The sequence below is a fragment of the Haliaeetus albicilla genome, chromosome W (assembly GCF_947461875.1).
Source record: "Haliaeetus albicilla chromosome W, bHalAlb1.1, whole genome shotgun sequence".
Taxonomy (NCBI): domain Eukaryota; kingdom Metazoa; phylum Chordata; class Aves; order Accipitriformes; family Accipitridae; genus Haliaeetus; species Haliaeetus albicilla.
Genome location: NC_091515.1, coordinates 45,578,199 through 45,589,026, shown reverse-complemented (window position 1 = coordinate 45,589,026; position 10,828 = coordinate 45,578,199).

The window sequence follows — 10,828 nt, the reverse complement described above, 5'->3', positions numbered from 1 at the left end:
GGTTAGGGGACTCTAACCCCACAATTACCGGCCAGGGACTCTAACCCCGTAGGCTTGAGTCAGGGACTCTAACCCCAAGCAAGCTTAAGTTGGGGATTCTAACCCCAGTAGGGACTCTAGAGTTGGGGACTCTAACCCCAATGGTCAGGGGACTCTAACCCCCACAGGCACCTTTAGTCCAACCTCTGCGGGCTTTACTCGCTGATGAGGCAGACAGTCCAGGGACTCTAACTCCAGACAGTCAGGGGACTCTAACCCCCAACACTTGGGGACTCTTGATACCGAAAAGTCAGTCGAAGAAACTCTCTAAGATTCGTTTTGGAGTTTTAGAAAGCAGGCTTTCTTTATTGCAGCGCTGGATACACGGGGGATAGTTCCACCTAGCGTGCATAACACAGCTGTAGCGCAAACAGGTTATATAGAATAACTAATTGCATATTAATCAGATTAGTATACATATACATAAAAATGATTATAACTGATTATCATAGCACTGCCTACATCCGATCATGTGCAATGAAGGATCCATTTGAGTCGAAGGGCTGCTTTTACAACCACCGACCCATTTGAAGTTCTTGCTGGCTGTCCTTGAAGTCTTTATTCTTGTCCTTGTACTTTGATCTTGAAGCTTAACGCAGTTTCAATCACATGTGGTCAGTTTCAGCATTGTTCTCATCTAGTGTACAGGAACATCTAGTCATAAGAGCAAAGAACTGCAAGGCTTATGAGGAACTACCTCTACTAGTTAATTGCTTGGCTATACTTTTGTCTATTGTTTCAATCATAGTGTTAGTATAAGATTTCTAATAATTATTTACCAAATCTCACTTTTACAGTCACCTAGCAGCAAACCAGTTTCCACGGCTGGTACAAAATATTAAAACCATCAAAATATTTAGACATACCATACAGAATGTATGGACATATGCTATCACTCTAACCCCAAGGGAAAAGAAAGAATGCCTTCTCACCTTTCCAGGGGACTTGCCTTGAAATCTTCAGGTCTGGGGATCAGAGGTTCTCCCCGAGAAATCCTCGGTGCCGGCTGGAGGTCCAGAGATCCCACGGAGCCGTCGATGTTCAAAGGCAGGGTCCCATCTGGGTCGCCAAATTGTTACCGGAAAAGCCAGTCAAAGAAATTCTCTAAGACTCGATTTTGGAGTTTTAGAAAGCAGGCATTCTTTATTGCAGTGCTGAGTGCACGGGGGATTGCTCCACCTATCATGCACACTGTTATCTACAGCAAGCAAAATTTATATTGTTCTAGTCATATGCATATTCATATTATCATTTACATAGTGTCCACCCTTTGGTCATGCGCAGTGTGGGTCATCTCGTTTTCCTAGTTAGCTGGCCTTGGCAAGTTTTAATTAAAAAAACTCAGCAGAACTCAAAGCTTATCATCAGGGCCCAAGGCTTCTTGTCTGTTGACGCACATCAGGCCCGAGGCCTCCTGTTTGTTGGCACCTTTAGCGCATACCATTGACAAAGCTCAAGGTTTTCTTATCTCATTAGTACATACCAAAATTTCAAAGTTATTCAAGCAAGTAAAAGTTCGTCACTACAGCAATACAGTGAAGTTTTTCCTTCTCATGCCTTTGTTCAAGGCATCAGGTGGACCTTTCATGGCTCTAAAAAAAACCTCCCTCTGACGATTCAAAGATTTATCTTCTTCCCTGAGAAGGAAACCTTGAATCTGGTGATGTTGTTGTTAAAAGAACATGGAGTATATGGGATGTTAAATCTCACCGATGGAGAATGCTGTCTCACCATACACACAATGGAACTACCTTCTTAGAAGTGTGAAAAAAGATGAGAGAAGTTACAGACAAGACTGGAGAATTTTTTTAAGCATTGCAACCAAGAGACTGGCTTAACGGAGGATTGTTGCTGACTTCTCTCCTAACATCCTTGGGACTCACGGGGTGGGGAAAATGGCTTGTTAGCATTGGACTCATGTTGTTATGTGGATTTTTGTTCTTAATGCTTGGCCTTGCAATTGTTCACTGTATGATTACCTGTGCCATCTCTTCCCTCTCTTCTGTCTGCTAAGTGAAGTTTTGTACCATTTGAAGCTTTGTATATGTTATCTCTCTCTCTCCCCCCTTTCTTTACATCTAAATCACTAGCCCTGGAGAAGACTATGGAGAATCCACGAAGATTATAAAGAAAATGTTTGAGCCACGGGTGGTGTGAGAGACTGAAAGAGTTAATGTCTCAAACATTGTGGTGGGGTAAATTCTGCTTAACGATGAACCCTGCATAACAACAAACCCTGCCCAACAAGGAACCAAGGTGAAAAGCAGCCTGCTGAGCACACATCAGCAACAGGTGGGGGAGGACATGCCAGAGGGTGCACAACGGTCATGTCTGCAGGGAAGGGGAAGTTACTCCCCAAACGACCCCCAAGCCCACCAACCCATTTCCCAAAGGTTCTATAAGCACAAACCAGGCATGACACCTAATTAGCCTAATGAGTAGGGGCAAGGAGATGATAAAAGGACACAAACTGAAGCCCCATGTGTGCGTGCCCACCAGAACTGGACCCCTCAGCTGACTGGACCAACGCTGGACCCAGGACTGGTAACATCTTTCTCTTTTCTTTTTCTCTCTCTCTTCCTCCCTCCCTCCCCTTTTCCATAATCCCTACACCTCATCCCTTTAGACATAAAGCCATTGACCAAGTCTGGGACTAGGAGTGGATCCAGCCGCCCCTGGGCTCCTCTCTGAGAAGGAGTCTAGAAAGCAAGGGGGTCTGCTCTGAACCTCCTGACCCAACGGGAGGGTTCTCCTTCTTCCCTGAACTGATGTATATGGTTACCATGGGTTACATGGTTTACTGAGGTAGTTTCATGCCAATTCCTGTTGAGAGAAACCCTGCCACCTATTGTTAACGCCTTCCAAGTTCAGTTTGCTTCTGTCATGAATAAAATGTTTAACTGATTGTTTGGTGTCGTTTTGTTACAAATATTCTGATAAGTTAAAATTTTATATAAGCTGGGTTTGATCAAAAGGTAAAGATTGTAGAATATAGGGGTTTGAAGCTCGCAATGTAGTCATCGAAAATTAGGAACATACAAAATGTGCTGTATACAATCATAAGAAAATAAGTATTGTCTAAAATTAGTTAACCATAGAAACTTCGACCAATTTGTTAGTTTGTAGTGTTTTGTCCTAAGGAACTAAGAGAGATCGTTATGGACCTTAGTTCTGTTGCTTAGAAACCCCACTTTAATCAAGATCCCAGTTAGTGGAATTAAGTAAGATTAACCAATGAATGTTTTAGTATAAGAATATTGATAAGGTGGTGTGACTGAGGGCCAATCACTAGAAACGTTAAATTCAAGAATTAACATTGAATGTATTTTTATGTAAATCTAATACATGATGGCGAAAATAGTACTGCGCAGAATCACATAAGAGAGGTCAACTATCGGACAAAGTGAGGAAGACTATGGAAGACCACCAGAGGGCTTCTGGAGACCACCAGAGACTTCACCACGCCTGCGTAAAGGGACATTTACATATGCTAATGATTTATCGGACAGTTGATGATTATGTATGACATTTCCCAGAAATTTAGTGAATATGTATAACAGGTGTGTATTTAACCTGCATGATTAAACCAGACAGGTGCACACACTAGGTGGAGTGATCCCCTGTGTGCCCAGCGCTGCAATAAAGGAGTGCCTGCTTCTTAACTTCTCATTGCTGTTAAGGAGTTTTATTCCAGATTTCGGCAACAGTTTCACCTTAATTTAGCCCGAGGGAATTCCAAATTCACCACAACCCCTCCCTGGTCTGTCCAGCCCAGGTCGTGACATGTTCTCCTGGCCAAGCCCTAAGCATCATCCCAGCTCGCAAAGAGATGACTGGGGCATCTCAGCATCCTCCAGTGTTCCAGAGGGGGTGCTTAGAAATCTCCCTCCCTTCTCTTCTCCTTCTGTACAGAGGATCTTTATGGCTTTACCCACCCACCATCCATGATACCCCTGGACCAAGGAGACAGGATGCTCAGGAAGCAGCAAAATCGGAGGGATTAGTAGTTATGGGCTATGGGCAGAGATAGAAGCAACCTGGCACCACTGCAGCACCAGTGGAGTCTTTTGTCCCCAGCATAACATTGCCTGCATCCCTCTCAGCACCACCTGCCATCGGGCCAGGGCAGTCACAGGGAAGGTGGTTTGGGATGCAATGAAGAAGAGGCAAGATCAGAATAAAGGCAAGCCAACCTGTTCTTTCAGAAAACTCTCCTTGCCAGACAACCCCTGGGTCTTTTTTTTTTTTTTTTTTTTTTTTTTAAGAGGTTACAGATTTGGTAGCATCACAGAGATGTTAAGCTTCCTACAGCAGTCAACTGGGTACCACTTTGTGTCCTGATGAACTTATCAGATCTTGCCATTGTCAGCTCATTTAGCAAATTAAGGATTAGATGCTAGGCAGATCTGCAAAAGGAAAAGCATCAAATGGACACATTCCCAATAGATGCAGCAGGGTTCGTCTCCAGCCCGGACACTATCCACCTCCAGCTGTAACCCTCAGGGCCAGCATCCCTGCTGGGAACACCCCAGGGATGCCCCCTGCCCTGAAAAGCAGGGTCTCAGGATGTGTTTCAAGGCCAAAATTCCCCAAGTGACAGGATAGCTGGAGAGACTAGAAGAGCTCAGTGCACTTGGCACCCAAATACAAACTAGAAATAACTTGGTTAAAATGTAACTTGGAGAGCACCATCCTTAGGAGAAACTATCAAGCACTACAGGACTCCTTTGCTGAGGAAAGGAGAGCAAAGGCTGGAAGCTAAAACAGAGCCAAGCCAAACTTCAGCGCATGTCCTCCACATGCAGATGGGTCCCCAGGGGCAACCTATGCTATTCGAGCTCCCCAGCACAGCTGGCCTCCCTTCCAGGGGGACACATGAGGTCGCTGCCGGCTCTCAGTTACCATCACCCTGTCTCACTGGGGAGCATCCTAACCAGAGTCCAGCCACTCTGGATTCAAGTCCCATGCCTGCCACTTGATTCCCAAGGCAACCTGGGACAACTCGCTGTGCTCCAGCATCTGCAAGCCAGGTCAGGGACACCACCTTTCCTCTTTCACCTGCTCGGACAGGGGGTTTGCAGAGACTGCTCCCATGATAGGCTTCCCCCAAAAAGCACTGCTGCATCCCCTACACTGCCCTTTCCTCCCCCCTCTCTCTTGCCCTCAGGTTTTGGCTTCTCCAGCAGAGTCTGAGAGCAGGAGGGGACCGAGTCCTCCCACACACCACTTCCATGCAGATCTGCTTGCATCTCCCCTGCATGCCCGATGTGGGCAGCAGGAGAGCCCCAGTGCGCTCATCCAAGGGGGTTTGCAAAGGTCTGCCCAGGAGGAGGTCTCCAGCGAGGGCCACATGCCAGCACCAACTGGGAACCACACAAGAATAGACACAGAAAGAAAAAATAACCCAGCTGGCAGCACAGACACTGACAGGAGAGGAAGCAGCAGGTTGAGACAAGCACACAGCTCATTATGCCACCCCTGCAGGTGCAGAGCAGCCAGCTCAGCTGCTGCCAGCAACACACTAGCAGGGAGGAGCAGCAGCCAGCATCCTCAGCCCCAACAGGGGAGGAAAAAATCAACCACCATCATTAGCACTAATAGCACCTTCCATCCCCTTCCTCCCATATGCCCTCAGGAGGCCAGGCAGGCTCTAGTGAGACACAGCACCATGAGGACATGGGAAATGCTGCTGGAACAAGCTCTTCCAGTGTTGTCACTGTCCTTGGAGGTTTTCAAGGCCAGCCTGGATAAAGCACCAAGCAGCCTGCTCTGACCTCGTGGCTGACCCTGCTTTGAGCATGAGGACTAGAGACCTCCTAGGGACCCCTCCCATCTGGATTATCCCATGCTCAGAGCTGGGCAGGCCCAAGCCTGCTGCATGCTGGGGCTACCAACAAAGTCAGGATAACTGGGAATCGGTGAGAGCCACTCTGGTTTGGTGGTTTCCTCAGGGGACATGCCAGTGGCTGAATGAGCCCTGAGGAACAAGGTCCCCGTGCCCTCAGGACAGAGCTTGCCTGCACAGACAGCAGGAGCTAAAACCCTGACCTGGAAGGTGACCCCCCCCATCAGCATCTCCTCAGAGATTCATCAACTCAGATCACAGCCAGGACAGCAGCAGGTAGAGAACAGGGCATTAATCCAACAGAAAACCCTGGGCATGGATTTTTTTTCTTGCAGTCCTTTCCTCATCCTGCAGCTCACAGTGCTGGAAAAGGCAGGCAGCATCTTCAAGGATGGGAACAGGCAGGAAGGAGAGAGAGCACCAAAATGCATGGACACTGCTCTTGTCATGGAGAACAGAGTACAAACCTCGCTGCTGCCAAGCCCAGCATCCTCAGATGCATCTCCTGAGCTCACCCAGCGACAGTTGCTGGAGACTTCCCTGTGCCGCGCTGAGCGGGGGAGTCTGAGCAGGATGGGGGGAGCACTGCAGCGAGGAGCCAGTGCTCTCCTGCACACAGGATCATGCCCTCACTCCTGCCACATCTGCTCAACCATGGGGAGATCCAGCTCAGAGGTGGTGGTGGCAGCAACTGGGGAAAGGTCTCCTTTGCAGCGGTGTGGTACCCACTAGGAACGTGCTTCACAGCCGGCACTTGGGTAGGAAGTTGCAGAGCTCAGTGGCCTCATCCACTGCTCTGACCTTCAAATACCAAGTAATGATGCTTTAACAGAAAAGCAGCCCCACTGCTCCAGGCTGCAGTCCCCAACCTCCCCATCCTCTCTAGGACAGAGACCCATGGCCAAGGCCTCGGGAAGAGCTGAAGCTCCAGCCTACAACATGCTCCTCGCTCCTGTAGCCTGGGGATTTCCCACACCAGAAGCACCATCACTGGGCTCACCAACCCTCGGTGGATTTTTTATTTTTTTTTTTTCAGAAATTTGCTTAATTACCTTTTGATCCCAGACAAGTTTTTCACATCTTCCCACCATACCCCCACGCAAGGCCACCATTTCCACAGGTTAATCCCAAACTGCTTCAAGAAATGCACTCGCACCCTGAGGTGCCACTGCCTCTTCCCACACATGACACCTCACATACTCTTTACAGGAAGGGAGCTCGAGCAATCATCCCCTGCTCCCCCAGCCACACATGATTTTATTATTCCCCACCATGCCTCCCTCAGTCATCTCTTCCCCCAGACAGAAGAGAGCCAGTTTATGTAATTGTTCCTTGTATGGAAACTGCTTTGTACCTTTATTCCTGCCACCCCTCCCTGCACTTTCCCAGCATGTCTTTAAAAGGGTGCCAGATATGCTGGCAGACGAGCTGTGAAGGAGGAGCAGTTTTGGTTAAGACCCCAGCCCAGGAAAGGACAGGCAGATCAATACTGTGACCAAACTACAGGGGAAGGACAAGCTGTAAACCCAGAAATTACTCCAAAATGCCTCATTCAAACACCTTCTCCATAAGGGGAAGCATACAGAGGTTACAAAAGCACCCTCTAATCATGAAAAAAATGTGATATTTAACAGCCTCAAACATTCACATCACCTCTCAGCTTCACCCATGAGCTGCAGCATCCACAGGACCAGCTGCTTCCCACCCTTGGACTCCAGGACAGGTCTGCAGGCAGGATGTTGTCCCAGGAGGGATCATTGCTCTGCATCAACATTGTACCTTGACAGGGCAAGAGACAGCCTTGTTTCTCAAGATGGGCAGGTTTCCTAGGACAAGAGCAAGGACACTGGGTCCAGACAGCTCCACTGGACAGGAGCCACCTCACTCCAGGTCTAACCCTGGCCAGGACACCACAGAGATCAAGGGGGTAACTCACATGGCAAAAGCCCAAACACACTTCCCCCTCAGAAGGGGATACATGACAGGGCTTTGCAGAGGAACAATGCTGGGAATGTGTTTAGCTCGGCTATGCAGCTTCCCTGCTAGCTGGTCACAGCTGCAGGCACTACTACTGCAGAGCTGGGTCACACCAAGGCAAACAGATCAGGAGTGGTTTTAAACACAGCCCCTAAGCAGCGCACAGGACTGTATTGGGTTTTGTCGTGGTTTAACCCCAGCCAGCAACTAAGCACCACGCAGCCACTCACTCACTCACTCCCCCCCCACCCAGTGGGATGGGGGAGAAAATCGGGAAAAAGAAGTAAAACTCGTGGGTTGAGATAAGAACGGTTTAATAGAACAGAAAAGAAGAAACTAATAATGATAATGATAACACTAATAAAATGACAACAGTAATGATAAAAGGATTGGAATGTGTAGGGTTCGGCGTTCGGAAGATCTCGCGATGTCACGGAAAGTTAGAGGGTTAGTCGCAGCCTTATGATGTGTCTGTAATCCCGCCTACCCTTGTTAGCATAAAAGGAATTGACTGCGCAATAAAAGGCGCAAGTTGGCGCTCACACTGTGTGTGTTATCTGTCTCTTTCCCTGGTCCGGGCCAACCAGTGATCTAATCGCGGCACCTTGATATGTGGCGAACGCTACAGGAATGTACAAATGATGCGCAGTGCAATTGCTCACCACCCGCTGACCGACACCCAGCTAGTCCCCCAGCAGTGATTCCCCGCCCCCACTTCCCAGTTCCTAAACTAGATGGGACGTCACATGGTATGGAATACACTGTTGGCCAGTTTGGGTCAGGTGCCCTGGCTGGGCATGAGAAGCTGAAAAATCCTTGACTGTAGTCTAAACACTACTGAGCAACAACTGAAAACATCAGTGTTATCAACAGTCTTCACATACTGAACTCAAAACATAGCACTGTACCAGCTACTAGGAAGACAGTTAACTCTATCCCAGCTGAAACCAGGACAGTACATAGCAAAGTTTTGGTAGCTGGGGGGGCTACAGGGGTGGCTTCTGTGAGAAGCTGCTAGAAGCTTCCACTATGTCCAACAGAGCCAATGCTTGCTGGCTCCAAGACAGACCCCGCCACTGGCCAAGGCTGAGCCAATCAGCGACAGTCGTAGCACTTCTGTGATAACATATTTAAGAAGGGGAAAAAGTTACTGTGGGACAGCAATTTCAGCCAGAGAGAGGAGTGAAAATATGTGAGAGAACCACCTCTGCAGACACCAAGGTCAGTGAAGAAGGAGGGGGAGGAGATGCTCCAGGTGCCGGAGCAGAGATTCCCCTGCAGCCCGTGGGGAAGACCATGGTGAGGCAGGCTGTCCCCCTGCAGTCCAGGGAGGTCCATGGTGGAGCAGATATCCACCTGCAGCCATGTGGAGGACCCCACACCAGAGCAGGTGGATGCACCTGAAGGAGGCTGTGACCTTTGGGAAGCCCATGCTGGAGCAGGATCCTGGCAGGACCTGTGGACCCATGGAGAGAGGAGCCCACGCTGGAGCAGGTTTTCTGGCAGGACTTGTGACCCCGCGGGGGACCCACACTGGAGCAGTGTGCTCCTGAAGGACTGCATGCCGTGGAAGGGACCTATGCTGGAGCAGCTCATGAAGAACTGCAGCCCACGGGAAGGACTCATGTTGGAGAAGTTCGTGGAGAACTGTCTCCCATGGGAAGGGCCCCATGCTGGAGAGTGTGAGGAGTCCTCCCCCTGAGGAAGACGGAGCAGCAGAAACAATGTGTCATGAACTGACTGCAACCCCAACTCCCCATCACCCTGTGCCACTGGTGGGAGGAGGTAGAGAAATTGGGAGTAAAGTTAAGCCCATGAAGAAGGGAGGGGTGGGGGGAAGGTGTTTTAATTTTTATTTCTCATTATCCTACTCTGATTTGATTGGTAATAAATTAAATTAATTTTTCCCCAAGTCAAGTCTGTTTTGCCTGTGACGGTAATTGGCGAGTGATCTCTCCCTGTCCTTATCTCAACCCACGAGCCTTTTGTTATATTTTCTCTCCCCTGTCCAGCTGAGGGGGGGAGTGATAGAGTGGCTTTGGTGGGCACCTGGCATCCAGCCAGGGTCAACCCACCACAAGGACCCAGGCTTCAGGGGGACCAATGGCTTTTTCTTGATGAAAAAGGATACCCCAAGGCAAGTCCTTGCACCATTCAAGGACTAAAGTGCCTCAGCCAACACCAAGACAGAGAAGCCTCTGCTGCATAAAGACCATGAGCCTCAGCACATCAGGTGTTTGATCCAGGCATGGCACTGTCCCTGGGGACCAGACACTCACCCTATCAGACACCCTCAGACTGCCCCACACAGTGACTCCACAGGGGTCACTCTTCCTACATCCCAGCCAGCCCCATGTGAAGCAGGACACTGCCTTAGCAGAGGCAGGGCTTTCAGGAAGTCCACACTGTCCTCCAACCTTACCAGCACAGCCAGGTTGCAGGAGCACACCTTGCACCAGGGGAGGAGACAGCTCAAGTGCCTCCCTACCTCCCTGGAGGGCTTCACCCTCTAGCACAGCTGCTCCCAGCTTCTCTTCTGATTTTTCTACCCTGGGACAGGCCAGAAGCCTGTCAAGTGCTTCCCAGCCCCAAAACTGCAAGAAACATGCTTCAGCATCACCCAAGTCCTGCCTGCAGCCAGGTGCCCCTAGAATAGCCAGCACCACACCAGGGAGCAACATCAGGCTACCAGGCTCTGCACAGGACTCTCCCCAGCCCCAGAGCTGCCCCAGGACTGGGGGCTCCTGGCCCTCATACAGCCCCAGGCCCCACATGAGCCCCACAGAGGTACTCTCACAGGCCTCGTGCCCTATCCCATGCAGGAGGAGGAGGACATCGTGCCCCCAAGCCCACTCTAACCCTCTGGAGCCTACAAAGCCCCCACCCCACACAGAAGCAGCCGCATGCCCACCCGTGGCCATGGTCCTAGCCCAATGCCTGAACGCGAGGGGGAAGAGCTTGACGCAC